We start from the raw sequence: 13,159 nt of genomic DNA on the forward strand, positions 1-13,159 counted from the left end.
TGGTCAGTCTCTGGGGATGTGTGTGAGTGTAGGATTCACTCTGCACTGCTCTGTCTCCGGTACACTATGTGAGTGTGGGATTCATTATGTATTGGTCAGTCTCTGGGGATGTGTGTGAGTGTAGGATTCACTCTGCATTGCTCTGTCTCTGGTGCACTATGTGAGTGTGGGATTCATTATGTATCTGTGAGTCTCTGAGGTACTTTGAAAATCAGTATTCATTCTACCAAGAATATACTTCATTGGGCCATTTGGACACATTGGTACATTATTGCTAACGATCTTCAATCCAGTTTACTTTATGTAATATTACCTGTTTATCCATGAAATCTATTCCCTCTCCTATGCTTATCTTGCTTTCCCTGAAATACAGCTGTGCTAATCGTCTTGACTGCTCAATATGACAACCAGTTCCAAATTCTACCGACTCAGTGGGAAAACAAGGTAATATCGAATTCTCTTTGAATTGATTGTTGACACCTCTATGTCCACCCTATCACATCCCATCACTAATTCCTCATATTGAGCTGTTTCTGCAACACACACAGTTAATGTCATTGTATCAAAATCCTGGAACTCCCTCCCTCACAGCACTGTGGGTCTACCTACACCACAGGGACTGCAGCGGTCCAAGAAGGCAGCTCACCACCACCTTCTCAAGGTCACTTTGGAATGGACAATAAATGCTGGCCGAGCCAGCGAATCTCATATCCATTGAATTAATAAAAAAAAGTTCCGCTCTGTTGCATTTCTCCGCTCTGGCCAGTAGATGTCAGCACACTCAGAGAGCGACAGAACAGACAAGAAGCGTTCACATTTTATTGGACGGCGAAGGGAGGTATTTGGTTCAATGCAGATCTGTCAATGGCACTCTGTACCTGTGATATTGTAAAGTAAGTGTGGGAATCATATGTTTCTTTCATCACTTGGTTCTGTTTGTGTGCATGAGATTCATTCTGTATCTGTCAGTGGGATTAATTTTACATCTGTCAATCTTTGGTATTATAAAACATTGTGAGATTCAATTGCAGTTTTCCCAATCATCGGTATTGTATGTGAAAGTAGAATTTACAGTGTGTGTGTTAGTGTGTGGTCTTCCATTTGTATCCATCAGCATCTGTTACTCTATGTGATGCTTGGACTCTTTCTAAATCTCTCAGTGGTACAATTGGTGTATCATATTTCTTTAGTATCACTCAGATTCATCTATTGTGAGTGAGTGCAGTGACCAGCCTGTATCTTTCAGCATCTGGCACTGAAAATGTGCTTGAGAATTATTCTCTGCTTCTGTGTGAGTGTGGGATTCACTATATAACCTTCAGTCTCTGGGACTAATTATAAATTTGCATTCATTCCACATACATTTCCAGCAGAACAAGCCACTGATATTGTAGGTTTAAAGCAAACAATGTGTGTAAGCTTTGGCTGAGTATTAAATCTCTGGAGGAAACAACACGTTTATTCTGGTTTCGTCAATTATTTGCCTGTTGGAAAGAAGTATATTTTTGGACTCAAGTACAGGTGGAGTGGAAGATACAGATTCCATCAATTTAACCTCTATAAATAATCATTGTGAATGGTTTGAGAGACTTTAGACAGGCTCTAGCTCTGATTGGTCAGTCCATTCTCAATCCTAATCTTCAACCAATCGGAGAGCCGGGTAACAGGAACTGGAAGTGCCGATTGGCTTATATTTTCAAATTCGAAAAGCCCGCCAGTTTGAGGGGGGAAAAAAGATAATAGCCGAACGGCTTAATTTCAAGGCAACAATTTTAATCTCACGCTTTAGGAGCTGTAATATTGCATTCTGCGTCACAGAGTCCTGGCGCTATTTTAGGAACAGATTAAATGTGTCAAACTCTTATTTGTAACCGGCGGTAACAAAGCAGCGATTTAAAACAGAGCCAATCTCAGCTCACTGGAAACGCAATAACTGAGGTTACCAACCGACTCCTTCATACAGGTTTCATCGGGACAGAGAGAAACGGCTGATTTCTGATCCTGTCCCCTGAAAGCGGCCGGGAATGATACAATCGGAAGAGCGCAGCGCTCCAGCAGCCACACGCTCAGCATAGCTGCTCTTTCTCAGGAGCCTGTGAACACGGCCCGCGGGGAGCTGCAGTCCAGCCCGGGAGGAGCGAGACTTGACTTTGGCTTTGTCCTGGGCTCCACCGCCGATCTTTCTACAATCTTACACACACTTCCACCACGAATGAATAATTCCTCTCGCACTCACCCTTTCCCGATCTTCTGGGGAATGTAGTCGGCCACTTCTGAAAGCCCGGTCATGAGCTTGTGTGATACACAGCGCGAAATGATCTGATCAGGGTAACCATTACCCTGCAGGATGCCTTTGATGAGCCCGGTTTCCGCATCAAGCTTGCACGGTGAGCAAATGGCTCGGGCCCGATTCACAAAGTTGCTAATAAGACCAATCTTACAGAGCGTGGAACTGTAAGAATCCCAACGCGTATTTTAACTAATGGAGAGAATTTTGGTCTGATCACGGATAAGGCTGAAAATAAATCACTACTGCGATGGCCGGGAATCGACCCGGGTCAACTGCTTGGAAGGCAGCTATGCTCACCACTATAACACCATCGCACACTTCTCCAAATTACAGTCAGCATTTATAGTACCGCGAAACACACTATATCTTTGGCATCTTGTGTCTGATTGATAAACTGTTTTGCAATAATTCTCACCATGTTTATGTTGTTTCACACATTTAAAATGTCCCCAAAGAAGTTACCTCTTTGCATGTCTCACGTGCAGCCAGCAGAGGGCACCGGTCCACAATAAATTCTCTCCTGCTGTTTCTTTGGACACATCGAGACAGGAAAAGGTCTGTTGCTGCCCGGGTAACGGGCCGTGAAACAGACAAAGATAGTGACCAACTACAACGGCTCCATGTAGATATCCACAAAGTACCGAACAATAAAAAAATGCAACTTATCCTGGAAGGGATGATGAAGTTCTCTCTGAAATAACTACACCAACACTTCCCTTAAAATAATTGATTTGCTGTCACTAATTCAATAGCAACCGTTTAAATTTCAGCCGGTATTCATTTCCAGTTCTAGACAGACACTTTCACTGACCGGTTCAATCTTTGAAAAACTTTTCGAATTCCCTCTCAATAAACTAAATTACAGGCCCGTGATCCGATTTTATCTTGTTCTTAGTCCCATTCATTTGTGATACCTGCAGACTAACTGGTTTAGAGGCTGGTGTGTTTGTGACCTTCGATCTCCTTCTCTGCCTGATCCTCACACCTCTTGACTGCCTTGTAGATAACAAATCACTCCAACTCAAACTTGGCCAAACCCCGCGTCACAACTCAAACCCAAACACATTATATTCTCCAATTCAGCTGGAAGAGGGGTTAGTAAAAGTCTCAATGCTTCTGGGAGGGGAGTTGTGTGTTAATGGAATAGAAGATGTCCTAGAAATGGAAGCAGACTGTTTGTCTGTTTGTAGAAGTGACTGGAATGAGGCGGGGATATTGCTGACAGGTCTGGATTTAAAAGATCCCGGTTTCTAACTATAGATAAACAAGATGTTCCATTGAGTAAGATTTGTTTCGAGCGCCCTGTTCACTAATGGTGCCCAGAATTCGAAAACAAATCAGTTCGAACAGGCAGGAGGCGGAGTTAGATGATCATAGACTCTGTTCTGTCTGTCACTTAGTCTCCTCCCCGCCCCGCCTCTCACTCTCTGTCCCGTTCTCAGTCAGGTCGGGGCGGGCTATTTAAAAGAGGAACTTGAAGCAGCTCGTCTCTCATATTCTGCAGCGATCTGAGTGAAGGTTCATCATGTCTGGCAGAGGGAAAGGAGGCAAAGGACTGGGTAAAGGCGGAGCAAAGCGGCACCGCAAAGTGCTTCGTGATAATATCCAGGGCATCACCAAACCAGCAATCAGCTGCCTGGCTCGCCGTGGCGGTGTCGAGCGGCTCTCGGGTTTGATCTATGAGGAGACTCGCGGGGCGCTGAAGGTTTTCCTGGAGAATGTGATCAGGGATGCGGTCACCTACACTGAACACGCCAAGCGCAAGACGGTCACTACCATGGATGTGGTGTACGCTCTGAAACGCCAGGGCCGCACTCTCTATGGTTTCGGCGGCTGAACAACTCGACCCTTTCTACCAAACACACAGCAAAGGCTCTTTTCAGAGCCACCCAAAACGTCATTAAGAGCACTGACCTGGGAACGGGAGCGAGAAATCTCAAACTGTAAATGAATGAAAAGCAGCTTTAGCATCATTTCGTTCTCTTTCTGTCACTAGTTCATTTATTAAGGATGTTGATGTTTTAAGTGGGGAGTGGAGCGGTGTATTACCTCCCCAGACCCCATTCTCCCACTCCAATATAGTGGAAGAACGACTCACCACATTTTCTCTTCAATATCTATTAAACCGTCACATGAATAAAACCCATACAGTTCATGATGTTTATGTGGGAGACCCGGAACTGTCGGTAGTCATGGTGATTTCGCCCATCAATAGGAGCTTTCTACCCGCCTGTTATAAACAGATCAGGTAAAGATTCCGAATTGAATCCGGGTTGAAAGGCATGTAGAGCCAAAATGAGACTTTTCTCAGGTTTTATACTAATGTCTTTTGCAGCGAAACTAGAATTTTTGATGAAAATGGTGGAAAATTTCATCAGGTCTGGCAGCATCTGTGTGGAGAGAGGGAATTATCTCTTCGAATGGGCATGACGCTTCTTCAGAGCCAGAATGAAATGAGTTCAAACAGTGAGCAGCCCTTTCACAGACTCTGTGAGTGGCTCTGAAAAGAGCCTTTGGGTTATTAGATTAAAGAATGGCTGCTTCACTTGGTCTTCGAGGCCGCAGCGGCGCTGGTTTTCTTGGGCAGCAGCACGGCCTGGATATTAGGCAGCACCCCGCCCTGAGCGATGGTCACCCCTCCCAGCAGCTTGTTGAGCTCCTCGTCGTTGCGGACGGCCAGCTGCAGATGTCTAGGGATGATGCGGGTCTTCTTGTTGTCCCGGGCCGCGTTACCGGCCAGCTCGAGGATTTCAGCCGTCAGATACTCGAGTACAGCAGCCAGATAGACCCGGGCTCCGGCACCCACACGCACAGCATAGTTGCCCTTTCTCAGGAGCCTGTGAACACGGCCCACCGGGAACTGCAGTCCAGCCCGGGAGGAGCGAGACTTGGCTTTGGCTTTGTCCTGGGCTCTACCGCCGGTCTTTCTACAATCTTACACACACTTAGACCACGAATGAAGAATTCCTCCCGCACTCACCCTTCCCCAAACTTCTGGGGAATGCAGTCGGCCGACTTCTGAATGGTCAAGGTGTTCGGAATCTCATTGGGTGGCTTTTGTAACCAGTCAGAGAGCAGCTTATTTCACCAACCTAAAAACATCAAAAAAAAACAAAAGACCGCGGATGCTGGAAATCTAGCAAAAAATAAAAATACCTGGATAAACTCAGCAGCTCTGACAGCATCTGCGGAGGGGAATACAGAGCGATCTGATGAAGACTCATACGGACTCGAAACGTCAACTGTATTCCCCTCCGCAGATGCTGTCAGACCTGCTGAGTTTTTCCAAGATCAAAAAGAAAATGGACCGTAGATTGAGCCAAACTGGCAGAGCTGAAACAGGTTTACAAATTGAACATTAGCGCCAATGTATTTGAGTGTGGCTGAAAAAAGAGACATGTCAAAGCTTTTCCTTCTGCCCTCAACAGGACACTCGCAAGAAAACCAATGTAAGGGGAAGACAACAATTTATACTGATAGAGAATATACTTCAGGGTGGAAAGTGACCGTCTTAGGCCCGGTCATGAGCTTGTGTGATACACAGCGCGACATGATATGAACAGGGTAGCCATTACCCTGCAGGATGCCTTTGATGAGCCCGATTTCAGCATCAAGCTTGCACGGTGAACAAATGGCTCGGACCCGATTCACCAAGTTGCCGATAAGACCAACCTTACAGAGCGTGGAACTGTAAGAATCCCAACGCGTATTTTAACCAGCGTGGAGAATTGTGGTCTGACCACGGGTAAGGCTGAAAATAAATCACTACTGCGATGGCCGGGAATCGAACCCGGGTCAACTGCTTGGAAGGCAGCTATGCTCACCACTATACCACCATCGCACACTTCTTCAAATTACAGTCAGCATTTATAGTACCGCGAAACACACTATATCTTTGGCATCTTGTGTCTGATTGATAAACTGTTTTGCAATAACTCTCACCATGTTTATGTTGTTTCACACTCATTTCAAATGTCCCCAAAGAAGTTACCTCTTTGCACGTCTCACGTGCAGGCAGCAGATGGCACCAGTCCACAATAAATTGGCTCCCACTGTTTCTGTGGGCACATCGAGACAGGAAAAGGTCTGTTGCTGCCCGGGTAACGGGCCGTGAAACAGACAAAGATAGTGACCAACTACAACGGCCCCATGTAGATATCCACAAAGTTCCGAACAATAAAAAAATGCAACTTATCCTGGAAGGGATGACTAGGTTCTCTCTGAAATAACTACAACAGCACCTCCCTTAAAATAATTGATTTGCTGTCACTAATTCAATACCATTGCTGACTGGTCTGGATTTAAAAGATCCGGGTCTCTAACGATAGATAAACAAGATGTTCCATTGAGTAAGATATGTTTCGAGCGCCCTGTTCACTAATGGTGCCCAGAATTCGAAAACAAATCAGTTCGAACAGGCAGGAGGCGGAGCTAGATGATCATAGACTCTGTTCTGTCTGTCACTCAGTCTCCTCCCCGCCCCGCCACTCACTCTCTGTCCCGTTCTCAGTCAGGTCGGGGCGGGCTATTTAAAAGAGGAACTTGAAGCAGCTCGTCTCTCATATTCTGCAGCGATCTGAGTGAAGGTTCATCATGTCTGGCAGAGGGAAAGGAGGCAAAGGACTGGGTAAAGGCGGAGCAAAGCGGCACCGCAAAGTGCTTCGTGATAATATCCAGGGCATCACCAAACCAGCAATCCGCCGCCTGGCTCGCCGTGGCGGTGTCAAGCGGCTCTCGGGTTTGATCTATGAGGAGACACGCGGGGCGCTGAAGGTTTTCCTGGAGAATGTGATCAGGGATGCGGTCACCTACACTGAACACGCCAAGCGCAAGACGGTCACTACCATGGATGTGGTGTACGCTCTGAAACGCCAGGGCCGCATTCTCTATGGTTTCGGCGGCTGAACAACTCGACCCTTTCTACCAAACACACAACAAAGGCTCTTTTAAGAGCCACCCAAAACGTCACATTAAGAGCACTGACCTGGAAACGGGAGCGAGAAATCTCAAACTGTAAATGAATGAAAAACAGCTTTAGCATCATTTCATTCTCTTTCTGTCACTAGTTCATTTATTAAGGTTGTTGGTGTTTTAAGTGGGGAGTGGAGCGGTGTATTACCTCCCCAGACCCCACTCTCCCACTCCAATATAGTGGAAGAACGACTCACTCCATTTTCTCTTCAATATCTATTAAACCGTGACATGAATTAAACCCATACAGTTCATGATGTTTATGTGGGAGACCCGGAACTGTCGGTAGTCACGGTGATTTCGCCCATCAGTAGGAGCTTTCTACCCGCCTGTTATAAACAGATCAGGTAAAGATTCCGAATTGAAACCGGGTTGAAATGCATGTAGAGCCAAAATGAGACCTTTCTCTGGTTTTACACTGGTGTCTTTTGCAGCGGAGCTAGTATTTTTAAATGAAAATGCTGGAAAATTTCACCAGGTCTGGCAGCACCTGTGTGGAGAGAGGGAATTATCTCTTCGAATGGGCATGACGCTTCTTCAGAGCCTGAATGAAATGAGTTCACACAGTGAGCAGCCCTTTCACAGATTCTGTGAGTGGCTCTGAAAAGAGCCTTTGGGTTATTAGATTAAAGAATGGCTGCTTCACTTGGTCTTCGAGGCCGCAGCGGCGCTGGTTTTCTTGGGCAGCAGCACGGCCTGGATATTAGGCAGCACCCCGCCCTGAGCGATGGTCACCCCTCCCAGCAGCTTGTTGAGCTCCTCGTCGTTGCGGACGGCCAGCTGCAGGTGTCTGGGGATGATGCGGGTCTTCTTGTTGTCCCGGGCCGCGTTACCGGCCAGCTCGAGGATTTCAGCCGTCAGATACTCGAGCACAGCAGCCAGATAGACCGGGGCTCCGGCACCCACACGCTCAGCATAGTTGCCCTTTCTCAGGAGCCTGTGAACACGGCCCACCGGGAACTGCAGTCCAGCCCGGGAGGAGCGAGACTTGGCCTTAGAGCGAGGTTTACCGCCGGTCTTTCCTCTTCCAGACATTTCACAATTTCACAAACGCTTTCACAGGACTGAAATCAATTGTTGGGCAGCAAGTGTCTAAGTGTCTGTATCATTGGGACAGGAAGTATTGCAGCGCCTGTTACTATGAACAGAAAGTGTCGGAGTGACATTATTTTCAGTTTGCATTCATCTTGTAGCTGCAGAAATAAATTGATTTCAGCATGATGGGCGGATTGCTGATTCGGTTCTTATTTGTCATCAATGAAAACTGAGTTCGATTACAGTGAATGCATAACTCAGCGTCTTCATTAATATTTCAAACAGCAAGTTTCCGATGTATAGAAATACCCACCTTTCTCCCTTTTGTCTAATATATTTGATGAATAGAAATCTATCAAAGTGAGATTTAAAATTGAAGTGTTGTTTCCGGAAGGGAGCTCTGATATTCTCATCCCCGTTTGTCGATAGAGATGGATTCGAATTTCACCTCCAGAAAGCTCTGATTGTTTTACTGCCCCCAGTGCCGCCAGCTCCTACCCCCCACCCAACCTCTCCCATCCTCTAACCCCTACCCCCCACCTCTCCCACCCACCAAACTCCACCTCCACCCCGCCCCAGTACATGGATGCCAATCATCGGAAACAGTTCCTCACTCTGACACGATCGCCTCAACATCTCTGAACCTTCGGTGGAATTTCTTGTTAAACAGGGAAGAAGGAATTCCTTTCGAAGTGTTTTGGATGAAGGGGATGTTCTGTGTTTTTATTTCAGGAATTAAGCAGCGATTGAGTGAAGGTCAAGGAGCAAAGATTTAGAGAGGACAAAAAATTGCAGCGAAATTTTGAGGTGAGGTGCGAACAATAGGAACTGACTTCATGATCCAAAATCAATCTGAGATCCCAAGGCCAAGGGTCTGGGAATCAATGGATCATTCAAAAATCCAAGAGACATAAATGCAGCACAGTTTTTATGAACACGGCATTATCCGGCTGGAAGGAATGGTAGCCTGGTCCGAATGGATCAGGCGTCTGACTTCAATGTACATTATGATGCAAACAGAAGATAGCAGTTTCGTGTCCTGTCCCGTTGCTTTATACTGAAATCTGGTGGAACGTCCAATAAACCAGGTTCCCACTCGTCAGCTGCAAGTTCTGCTTTTACTTCCAAACAATGTGGAGCACTTTCTCAGAATGTATTTCCTTGTTACTTTGTGCATTCATCCCTCACTCATCTTTGGATTGTGTTTCGTTACTAAGAAATCCACAATATCTGACTAATGTCGAGAAAATATTGATATTTCCAATGGAACAAAAGATTTTGCATTAATCAGTTTAATAAAATGCTGCGGAGGGAATTGCAATTTCCTCATCAAGCGGCTGAATGATTCGCTGAATGTTCAGTTGTTGTTTCCAGGGATGAAAGATGATGTCACTGGTCTCGAAATCCAGAGGCCCAGGCTCATCTCTGGAGGCAAGTGTTCAAATCCCACCGTGGCACCTCGGGGAATTTGAATTCAATTATTTCATGATTCTTGAATTGAAAGCTGGTCTCTGTAATGACGGCCATGAAACTACCGTCGATTGTTGTAAAAAACCATCTGGTTCACCAATGCACTTAAGAGGAAACATTCTGCCGTCCTGACCTGGTCTGGCTTACATGTGACTCCATGCACATGGGGATATGGTTGACTCTTATCTGCCCTCGGAAATTACTGAGCAAGCCATCCAGTTCGAGGGAGATTAGGGAAGGGCAGGAAGTTATGGCCGTGCAATTGACGCCCACAACTTACAAAATAAGAATAATTATGAGAAAATTAAGAGAAAATCAATGCAATGCGTGGTTGCATTGAGTGATACAGAGATGAAAAACAGACATTCACATACTATACAAGATGCGTTAATATAGAATTAATGCAACACGATCACAGTACACAGGATAGTGAAAGCACAGAAGGAAACACACTTTCTCAATTTCTCAAGAGCAATGATGATACACAATGTATTCCACACACACACAGTATCAGAACATGACATTAATAGAATTAACCCTGCAGTTCCACAAAGCACCACAGACTGACAGGTGCAAAAGAAAAACAACATATAAAGGCAGCATCAGAGACTGATATATACAGTATGAATCAGACACTCAAAGACTGATGATTGCAGAACCAAGGTCAAACTCACGTTCACTTCCAGACACTGGCAGGGGCAGAATTGGCCCCATATTAACATACAGTAGTGGAGACTGACATAGTCCATGAGTCACAAAATCATGTTCTGTTCTGACAGGTGCACAATTCACCTCACACATTCACACTGACCATAGACAGCCAAATACGCAATTCAAATTTCTTTCATATAAAGCACCCAAGACTGAGACACACACCGTTTATCTCATTCTGTACAATGGATTGAGAGTTACAGACTGAGTCCTGCATTCTACTTAACCAAGTTGTTGCAGTGTGTCTCATAGATGGTACACACTGTTCACCAGTGGTTGAGGGAATAAATGCTTAAGCTGGTGAATGGTGAGAAAGTCAAACCCACAGCTTTATGGATGTTTTCAAGATTCTTTCGTGTTGTTGAGGTGCACTTATCCAAGCCAGTGCAGAATATTCCATCTCTGACCAGACTTGTGATTTTTAGGTCGTGGAAAGGCTTTGGGGGACTAGGAGGTCAATCACGAGGTGCAGACAGGCTCTGATCTGTTTTTTGAAGCCACAGTGATATTGTAACTGGTTTTACAATGTACCTTGAACACATTTATCATAAACTAACCATCACTGAATGATGATCAGACTGACAGAAAAACAAGAGCAAACTTACTTGGCATAGATTAAACATATAGTATAATTACCCTTACTCACATTCCAATAACTGAGAGGTACATGGTAAGATCCACATTCAAATGTGAGGAACAGGCAGGGAAAATAAAAAAAGCACACTTTCACAAATCAAGTACTGAGTAATATTTACATTTACAGCCACATCCCAGAGACAGGGAAATAGGGATCAAAACCCACAATATATTATTGGGGACAAAAACATGTACAGAATAGTACATATCTGTAATGTAAAACTGACAGGTACAGGATGAAATCGGAAACCGGCAGGTATAGACTGATCCTAAAAATAAACTGACAGATACAGAATGGCACCAAATAAACTTGCAAGAATATAAAAGGTATAGAAGAATGATCTTTCGTCCATACTCCAAATTGTCATGTGCAGAGTGAAATGTATATTTAAATAGCTGTACCTGACAGGCACTCAGCAGAATCCAGATTCAAATATTAGAAACTGACATGCAAAGTGCAAATCCAAAATAATGTATCAGTCTCTGACAGGTTAACAGTGATCCCACATCCAAATGCCAGAAATTAACTGATACAAGAGTTAAGTCCCTTCTTCCAGATCAGAAATTGCCAAGTACATTGGAAAACCCACATTCACATATCAGCAATTGACAAATCCAAAGCAAAATCACCATTCAGTGCAGCAAGAAATGACAGGGCCAGAAGAAAAGAAGCACTCACTTAACATAAATTGGCAGAAAGTAAATAATCGACATGCCTATAACAAACTAATTGGTACAGATTATCATTCACAATCATTCATCTGAAAGTGACATGTGCAATAAAGCCCAGGTTCTCATAATATTGCTGAACAGGCACAAAATGAAAACCAAGGACGTGTTACACAGCAGAAATGGGCAGGTACAGATCCAAACTCACACTCACTTATCAGAAACTCCCTGGTTCAAATTAAAGCCAACACAAACGTGACAGAAACTGACAGATTCAGGGAAAAGCACATATTGACATACCAGTGACACTCGGTACAGTATTATCCAGGTCACACATGCCAGAAACTGACAGGTCCAGAGCAAAATAAAACTCAATGAAGCAGAAAGTGACAATTATAATTTCATTTATCAGAAACTGCTAAAAACAAAACAAAATAATGCACCTGCATACAGTAGCTCGGCAGGAGTAGATGAAAACATACAGCCATACTTAATCAAGTCTGACAGGTACAGAGTACAACCCAGATCTTTCACACACTGGCAGGTACAGAGCAAAAACAGCAATTAACATATCCCGTGTAAATACTACAGGCTTACAGCTACTGAGTTGAAAGAAAAAATCCTTGATTTCAGAAACAGAGGGTTAGGGAATAATACCATCATAATAAACCAGGAAGTGACCAATACAGATTAAAATCCACGTTACAATATCAGTTACTGACAGGTAGTCCATTGATCGCTAGCAGAACTTATCAGGTATTGAGTACAGACCATACACTGGCATTTGATTTTCAGTCACGTTAGGAAGTTAAGTGGGAGGGGGATCTTTTCTGTATCTCTGTGTATTAATTACTGACTAAGTGACGATTAGTCAATGTTCAGCTTGCTTAAGTACAGGTCTTAAATTGTGAAACCTTGTTGTGTGATCCTTTGAGGTGGTCACGGGAATTCAGAGATATTTTTAAAGGTTATCAACCTCGATGGGGGTCAGACGATAAAAACTAACCGAGGCCTTCAGAAACAGTTGTAGAGACACATTCCAAATAATAAAATGACAGATATGGGAAAATGCCACACACTTATACCAAAGATTGACAAGGACAGAGTAAAAGCCCACTCACTTGGCAGAAATTAACATGCGCAGAGTAAAAACACACAGGCATACCAAAGACTAGAGAAGTACAGAGAGAAAGGGAATAATCAAAATATATTAAAATAAAAACAGCCTATGCTGAATGAAATGCAGAATAACATACTGGGACTGACAGGCACATTGTAAATGCCACACTCACTTGGAAGCTGAATGTTATAGAGAAAAAGAAAACATTTTTAGGAGATTACAAGTGAAGAGGAGATGTTACACTCTCCGATCCTGCA

The 13,159-nt window shown here is 44.3% G+C and overlaps 1 protein-coding gene and 1 non-coding gene across 2 annotated transcripts in view; both read right to left on the bottom strand.

Annotated features, from left to right (window-relative positions):
- LOC144670292 (histone H2AX-like) overlaps positions 1 to 13,159 on the bottom strand; it is a 297,255-nt gene that overhangs the window by 150,469 nt on the left and 133,627 nt on the right. The gene's annotated exons all lie outside the window — the stretch shown is intronic.
- trnag-ucc (transfer RNA glycine (anticodon UCC)) lies at positions 6,060 to 6,131 on the bottom strand. The gene has a single exon. It is a non-coding gene; the product is annotated as a tRNA-Gly (tRNA).

The sequence above is a fragment of the Cetorhinus maximus genome, chromosome 31, assembly GCF_964194155.1.
Source record: "Cetorhinus maximus chromosome 31, sCetMax3.hap1.1, whole genome shotgun sequence".
Lineage (NCBI taxonomy): Eukaryota > Metazoa > Chordata > Chondrichthyes > Lamniformes > Cetorhinidae > Cetorhinus > Cetorhinus maximus.